We start from the raw sequence: 8669 nt of genomic DNA, 5'->3' as shown, positions 1-8669 counted from the left end.
GATTAAAAATGGTTTTTGTTTCAAACCTGATATTACTATCTGTATGACCTTGGGGAAGATAATTTCTACGAGTTTCCATCTCTCTTCTGGAAATGAACACAATAGTAAGTACAAAGTAATTTAAAGTTTAAAAAACATATATCTATATAAAGTGTATAGCCTAGTAGCTACATAGAACAAGTGCTCAATAATCTGATATCTTACTACTATGAAAATATTCTACCTTAATTTAATCAGTTGGTATATATCTATTATTAATGCCTAAAATGTGACAAACATAATAGAAACCCAAGGACTAACAAAGTAACTCTTTATGGAGTTGACTCTAGATCGAAGAAGTAAGTCTCTCCAAATCAATTAGTCACCTGTTTTCCTTATTGCTTCTACATGAATGTAATCTTTCAATCATTCAGCGTTTGTGACATTAGTTGCATTTTAGCTACTTTATTAAATATTTGTCCTTGAATTATCTACTTTTTTTGCTTACATATTTATCTCCTAAAACATGAACTTCTCAAGTCTAAATTGCATCTGATTCAGCATTAGTATCCTCAGTGTTCAATACAAGGCCTGACACATGTATGAATACAATGTTTGTAAAAGGAACTGAAATCCCACAAAAGAAAAAAAAAAATGTTGGAAACCTGACTTACGGGTGAGTATAATGAAGCTCAGAAAACAAAATAATTGCCATTGGTTTTCCAGCCAAGGAGAGATCAGATGTATGGGGGAGATATCATAACATCAGGGATAAAGATGTGGCCTCTGAAGTCAGGCTACTCAAGTTTGAACCCCAGCTCTACCAATAACAAACTTTGTGACTGTGGGCAAGACCTTACTCAGGCAAACTCTCTAGTCTTGATATCCTCACCTATAAAATAGAAATAATAACTGTACCTACTTTACAGACTTGCTGTAAAGATTAAATTAATTAATGTAAATAAAGTATTTATTGGAATGTCAAATAAAGCAAGTATATCATCATTATTGTTATTACTTTATTTTCTTAAATATATACGCTCCTCCCACTCAGAACTTATTGATACTGTATCTAGGATCCTAAGTCTGGCATTTGATATCTAATTTACCCGTAAGAAGTGTGTCTATAGATAAAATATATAATCAGAATAGTTTTTGAGGAATGGTTCAATAAAAATACCAGAATACTCATAGGCAGAAAAGGGCAAACATGGATAAAGGTCAAAAAGAAAATCAATCAAGAGAGAATTTTCAAGATGAAAAGTGGAAGATGAAGCCTGAAAAGACCAATTTTATATCAAGAATGGTATCTGCTTTTTAGCATTATACTTCCATGGAGCACATTATAAGGTGCTCAGTTAATGAATAAATTCCCTGGGCAATTAAAAAAGGGCTACCGTAGTGGTGTGGGAACTTGGGGTGCTTGAAGGGACAAAAGGGAGGAAAATAACAGTGTCAATCTGGTGCTTACACGGGTCGATTTATTCAGGAAAAAAAATTACCTCAATTCTAAAACTCCAAATTTTATTACCATATTTTGCTCTAGGAGATATTTTCCACACTTGTTCTTACGTGTGGACTTTGCTTTACTCTTGGGAACTCTAACTTAACTTGATTAATCTGCCACATTGTCTCTCTTATTGGTACCGAGGGCTCCATACCGGACCCCGCCCCTTGTGACTCAAACACACTGTGGCTCCTCCGCTTAAACCCTGCTGGATCAACCTCGGACCCTTCGGAGTAGGAAGAGGATTAAAGTAACAAAGTCAGGTTCTAAATTCTGCCCTTCTAATGCCAAATTTGTTGTATTTAAAAAATGGAATGCACTATACGCACACATATATAAATATATAAATGGATGCATAAGAAAATGTAACAAAAAAGTATAAAAACTCTTAAGCTACCACTAAGAAAAAAATATCAATTACTTCTGTATATTTCCCTGTCACCTCTCTCACTTTCCATACCACACATACAACTTGTTCCCGCAAAATTGGAAATTTGCAGTTCCTACAGTTTCGTAGCCAACATTTTCCCACAATGTACAATGAATATCTTTCCATGCTATTAAATATTATTGCACTGAATTTTTATCACTATTATTTATTCCATTATATGGATGTGCCATAGTTTATTTAACCGTATTCCTACTTTTATATAATCAGGTCATAACAATTTATTCCTTAATATAAATAACCCTCCTGTGAAAATACTTATATATAAATCATTCTCCTCATCCTATTAGTTCACTAAGATCCATTTCTGAAACCAGAAGTATTAGGTCAAAGAACACGAACTTATTAATATATATATATACGGTGAAAAATTGTTTTCCACAGAAATTCTGTATTTTCAGAAAAAGCATTTGCAAACGTTTCTGGTTTTCTTCCGACTATTACACAGCTGTCTCTGGGAAACCTGAAGAAGACAGTGAAGATATTAGGAATGCGGAAAATGTCTATGTCTTTCAATAGTAACAGTGCAGTATATAAATAAAAAATGGGGATTTCCAGCAAAGATATTAGAATATTTTATTCAGCATAAAATATTTTTTTACTTCCTGTGGAAAGGCAGTAGACATAACACTGACAGGGAATAATAAAGGAATAACAGAATTCTTGCATGAAAAATGAGATTTTTAATCTTGACACGAATTTTCCTTTTTACCTCAGAAATACGTTGTACTGAAAATACATGCACGATCATAAATTTTAAAGTCATTTTTTTTCCTTATTTCAAATAGGATTTTCAAACTCTCTCACTGACCTTTTAAAATATTTAAGCTTTGACAGAAGACAGAAGCTGGCACATTCACTGCTAGCGTTTGGGCTCAGGCTCGGGGCGGTGGGTGGACGCAGCAGCAGCAGCCTTCAGGGCCTAGAGACTGGTGTCCAGGCCACGTGGGCTCAGAGCATGGTGTTCGTCCTCTTCGGGTGACGTGAAGAGGATCTGGAAGTCAGGTGGAGCCCTGCCCCCCTGTTTCATTGGCCCAGCGGAAGTGAGCACATTGCTGTGCTTGTCATACTCTTCTCTACTGCTCAGAACACTTGAATTTATTCAACAATATGAATGAATTCGTCAACAGATGCTTCCTGAACACATATTATGTGTAAGACCTTATGGGCAATTGCTAATTACGTTCCTTGAGTCTGCTAAATTGTAGAAATAGCTATGGATCCAGCCAATCAGAAGGTGACTGCTGTGCTGCCACGGCCAACTCCTGTGACACCGCAGCCAAAGATGCCAGTGAATGCAGGTCACAAATGCCCAGTTGAAAATGAAATACTGCCGGAAAATCAACTTTTTTTTCCTGACAATTTTGCAAAACGAGAGATTCCATCCCTGCTGCTGAAGTGTCCAAATGAAGGTTGTTTGCCTAAGATGGAATGGAGGCATCCAGAGGAAAAGCAAGGTTACTTTCAGTTTGCTCTTATGGATTGTCCCCAATGTCAACATCCCTTCCAAAAATGCCAGCTTAATATTCACATTCTCAAGGAGTATCCAAGGAGACAGATTTCTTGTGTGAACTGTGCTGTATCAATGGCATTTGAAGCTAAAGAGATCCATGACCAGAACTGTCCTTGGACAAATAACATCTGTGGATACCGCAATAATATACTCATCAGAAAACAGACGCCTAATCATTATGATCTAGCCTGTCCTACAGCCACGATTCATGCACACTCAGTACTTTTGGTTGGCATAAAAGGATGCAGAAGCATTACTTGGCATGCCACCTGCAGGGGAATACCTAGTTGCCTATGAGAATACTGGCCCAGGTGCTTCAAAATCTAAACCTGGCTTTAACTGCCATATCTCAATGTGTTATGATTCCATATGAATCGGCATCTCTGTCTCAGGTTCCCTCTGGGTGGTATCCAGCAGTTCAAAAGTTCCAAAAAATAATTCACCAGTTAGAGGGTCACCTTGTAAGACAAGGCCACTAAATCTGGGAGTTAACTGCTAAAATGGAAACTCAGAGCATGTATGTAGATGAGCTCAAACTATTCAAATGCTTGAGGACAAAGTGGCTGAAGTAGAAACTTGACAGTGCAATGGGATTTACATCTGGAAAACTGGAAACTTAGAGATGCACCTGAAATCTCAAGAAGAAGAGAAAATGGTTGTCATTCATAGCCCTGGTTTCTATACTGACAAACCTGGCCATAAACTGTGTGTGGGCCCACATCTTCAGTTTCCAACTGCTCAGCGTTGTGCAAACTGTGTATCCTTTGTCCACACAATGCAAGGAGATTATAATAGCCACCTCCCTTGACCTTTCCAGGGTCAACACCTTACAATTCTTGTTTAGTTTGAAACATCTCTAAGGCAAAACCATGAGGAGATAATGGATGCCAAACCAGAGCTGCTTGCTTTCCAGTTACCTGCAATCCCAGAGAATGCTAAATGTTTCATCTATGTGACTAATGCATCTGGGAGCCTTAAGACAACCTTCATTAAGAATGATACTTTACTAGTACACTGTGAGGTCTCTCCTTCAACATGGCTAGCCATCATAGGTTGAGCTGTTAGCCATGAACCATTGATGCAGGGGTATAGCATCCCATCACTTTTCCAGAAATACTGTACAGAGAAAGCAGTGCCTTTCCTTGCCCTGCTCTCACTAATAAAGCACAAACAAACAAACAAAAATAGTGGTATTTTTTAGAGAGGTCACTCATAACCATGGTGAATGCTTTTAGAGAGGTCGCTCATCACTTCTTCCTATTACAAATATCAAAGGTAGATTTTTCTTCAAATCTATATGCTCCATGCTTTTTCAGCAATGTTACATCAAAAGTGCCTTTGGCATGTTGCAGCTATTTTGTCAATTAGCATTTCTCTTTGTGAGACTTTCATCGGCTTTTGGTTTAGTATGTTTTATTGTTAAGTAGCCCAAAGTTGGAATACTAAATTTCAAACCTTCCTTTTCCCCAAATAAAGATTTTCCTTAAAATTTCAGTCTTAATTTTATAGTATTATACTTAATATATTAAACTTGAGAATCAAAAAACTATTTAAGCCTAGAAATGTTATTTGCTAACCTAATATAGAAAAATTGTAGAAACGTATAAATTACAGTTTTATTGCTGGCATGCTAACTATACAATGTCTTCTCTATCCTGTAGTGATGTATGTAATAATACAAGTAGCACACATTTTTAGTTCTCTGCCTCACAGCTATTTCCCTCATCTTACTTTCTGGCATAGTTCAGATTTTGATCAAGCTTAAACCCTCCACATGTCAAGCCCATGCCAGTAACGATGAGCTCATTCCCTTTCCCAGTGATAGGTTTAGAGCATGGCATGAGATATATTTCCTGTCAGTAAGATGTAAGGGAAAGAGTGTTGGGGATGCTTCTAGGAAAGGTTTATCACTATGCAAAAGGGATGGAATTTTCCAGGTAAAGAAAGAAGGAAAGACATTTTAGGAAAAAAGAATGATGTTATTATGATAAGTAGGCTCATAAACAGTTTATTTGGAGTAGTAAATTGGTAGATGAATTTGCTGAAGAAAGATACAAAATATAAAGCACCTATCTGCAATTCTAAAATAAATTTGTGTTTTCTTCTTTCAAAAAATATGTATTAAGCATTTAACATATGCCAGATCTTTTCCTCACGTGTTTGTGTGTGTGTGTGAGGGAGTGTATGATGAAGCAGTTAAATATAAAAAATATAAGAGAATGACAGAATTGTATATGGTATTAAGTGTTACAAAGACACTGAATAGAGTAATATATCAAAGATTGACAAGAGAATGAGGATCATCAAGCACTTAGATTGGATGGTCAAAGTGTGTATCATTAAGGTAATTTAATTTGAGTAGGTACTTGAAATTAACCATGAGAAGATATGAGTGAAGGAAAGGAAGAGGGAGTAGGAGGTATAAAGGTTAAAAAATATAAAAATATTACTTTGTAGGAGAGTAGAGAGTAACTCTGTTATGCAGTGGTCAAATCATGTAACGTATTTTAGGGCATGATGAAAAGTTAAGATTTTATGCTAAGTAAAGCAAGAACAAACTGGAGAATTTGAAGCAAGGTAGTGATATATGGTCTGATTTTTATTTCAAAAATGTTCCTCTGTTTGCTGACTGGAGATTAAATTGTAAGATAGGACAAAATGTTAGGATAATAGAGAGGATAATATTGTCATTGTCCAGATTAGACATAATGGTATCCTAGAACACAGGGGTAAATAGAAGATATGAAATTGAATTATGAAGGACCTTTGGCAGAATCTTCTAATCTTTCAAGCATAAGGTGAAGTAAAGGGAAGAATGACTACTTAGTTTTTGCTTTGAGAGACTGTGTATACTGCCATCTACAAAGATATGAGAATATCAGGGAAATATTAGGATTATGAATGGAGGGTAAATCAATAATCCTTTTTTAGACATGCAACATTCAAGATACATGAAAATGTCATTAGGCATTTGGAAATATGAGCCTAAGGCTAATGAGAAGATCAAGGCTAGAGATTAAAAATGTATTTGAAGCAAGAAGCATATGTATGATATTTAAAATCATGAAACTAGTCAAGAATATTTAAGTATCGTACATAAGAATCTAGGAGAAAAGTGTCCAGATCTGGGTCATTGTGGTCTCCAATGTGGAAATGCTGACTACAAGAGGATACAGTCAAGGAAGCTGAGAAGTCAGCATGAAAAAGAAAGAAATTCAAGATCAGCAAAATTATAGAAGTTAAAATCAGGAAGTATCTCTAAAAGGAATAAGTACTCTACTAAATTAAATACTATTGTACAGACAAGAAAATTAATGACAGAGAAGTGATCATTTCAGTTTGTAAGAGATACAAAAGCTGTTTGGAAAGAGTAGCAAGAAAAAAAAAAAAAAAGAGTAGCAGGAAAAGACTGTCAACTGGATGGGGCTGGAAAAATGAAGAATTTTGCATTTGATGCCTGTAAAATACTACCACAAACTTGGTGGCTTAAAATAAAAGAAATGTATTTTTTCAAGGTTCTGGATACCAGAAGGCAGAAATCCATATTACTGGGCCAATATCAAGGTGTCAGCAAGACTGCACATACTTTAGAGGCTCCAGGAGAGAGCCATTCCTTGCCTCTTCCAGCTTCTGGTAGCTGCTAACTTTGCTTTGCTGCGGCTGCATCACTCCAATCTCTGTCTCCATGGCCACCTTTCCTTCACCTCTTTTTATGTGTGAGCCAACTCTGCCTCTGCCTCTGCTTTACAAAACACTTGTGATTGCATTTGTCTCACCCAATAATCCAGAATAATCTCCTCAATCACAATCCTTAGCACATTTGCAAAGGCTTTTCTTTCCATATGATTTAAGACTGACAGGTTCCAGTGATTAGGAATTGGATATCTCATGGGGAGACATGCTTCAGGCTACTACAAATTGGAAATGAAATTCTAGAGAGACACAGAGAATAGTAAACACAATGTTTTTCTGTGAAAGGAATCAGAGAAACGGGAGTAATAGAGAGGCAGGTGAAGACATATCCATTATTTACTTATGCATGGGACTGTGTTTTAATTATGCATGTATCTATGCATGTATGTACATATGTATGTATATACATGTGTGTATGAGGATGACAGGTACCAAAACACGTTTATGTGCTGCTGCAAATACCCTAAAAAGAAAGATAAATGGGTAATATATGGAAGAATATTTCAGTTCATAGATATTTTGAACTTTTAAGCAGGGGCACAATACAGTCATGTTAGTGTTTTATAAAGATCACTTTGAAAGGGGTGAGAACAGTTTAACACGGTTAAGAATTTGTCACGTAGAGAAATCAGATGTGAGGCTACTGCAATAGGCCAAGTTAGAATTCGTGAAAGTACATAAAAGAGATTTATGGTGATGAAAGACAGAAATAAAGAGATTCCTAGACATTTGAAGCCATAAGAATTGGAGATATTGAATGTCTATCAGAATGTCTATCATAAGTATAGTTACCCTCTTTATAGGAATCTATTTGAATTTCCTAGAAGCTAATTTCAAGTTGTTTCAAAACCTCAAAATTTTTAGTGGCTTCTTACTATCTACCCAATTACTTTTGCACAATTCAAGACCTTGCCCAATTCAACTGTTCTCTTTCCTAGACTTTCTCATGTTTCACTGCCCCCCAGCACTACCCATCAACTCTGCTTTCACTGTTCCTCTCTATCCGCTGCACAAGCCATGCTTATCTCTACAAATATGTATTGTCTGTTGCCCTCAATTTGTCCAGAAATCTTTCTCAGCCTTTCCCTTCACTGAAAGCCTGAAAAATCGTAAGGCTTAACTCACATTTTAAAACAGCTGTATAGAAATATAATTCATTTACCATAATACACACCCATTTAAAGTATGCAATACGGTATTGGAAAAATCATCACAATTAGCTTTTATAATCTTGAAAGGAAGCACAGCCATTGCCCATTCGCACCCTCAGCAGCTTGCCTACCTCCTCTGCCCTAGGCAATAACTCATCTAGTTTGTTCTATCTTTATGGATTTGCTCTTCTGGACACTTTATGTAAATGGAATCATGCAAAATGTGATCTTCTGTGTAAGGCTTCTTTAACTTAGCATTATGTCTTTAAGGTTTGTCCATATTGTATCATGTATCAAAGCTTCATTATTTTTTATTGCTGAATAATATTTCATTGTATGGATATATGTTTTATTTATCCATTTGCCAGATCATGGATA

The 8669-nt window shown here is 36.1% G+C and overlaps 1 pseudogene; it reads left to right on the top strand.

The window, feature by feature from the left end:
• Nucleotides 1-313: 313 nt before the first annotated feature.
• Nucleotides 314-4512, top strand: LOC143645114 (TNF receptor-associated factor 6 pseudogene; annotated as a pseudogene).
• Nucleotides 4513-8669: the final 4157 nt, after the last annotated feature.

This window comes from Tamandua tetradactyla, chromosome 8, assembly GCF_023851605.1.
Source record: "Tamandua tetradactyla isolate mTamTet1 chromosome 8, mTamTet1.pri, whole genome shotgun sequence".
Classification (NCBI taxonomy): domain Eukaryota; kingdom Metazoa; phylum Chordata; class Mammalia; order Pilosa; family Myrmecophagidae; genus Tamandua; species Tamandua tetradactyla.
This window is presented reverse-complemented; position numbering and strand designations above follow the sequence as displayed.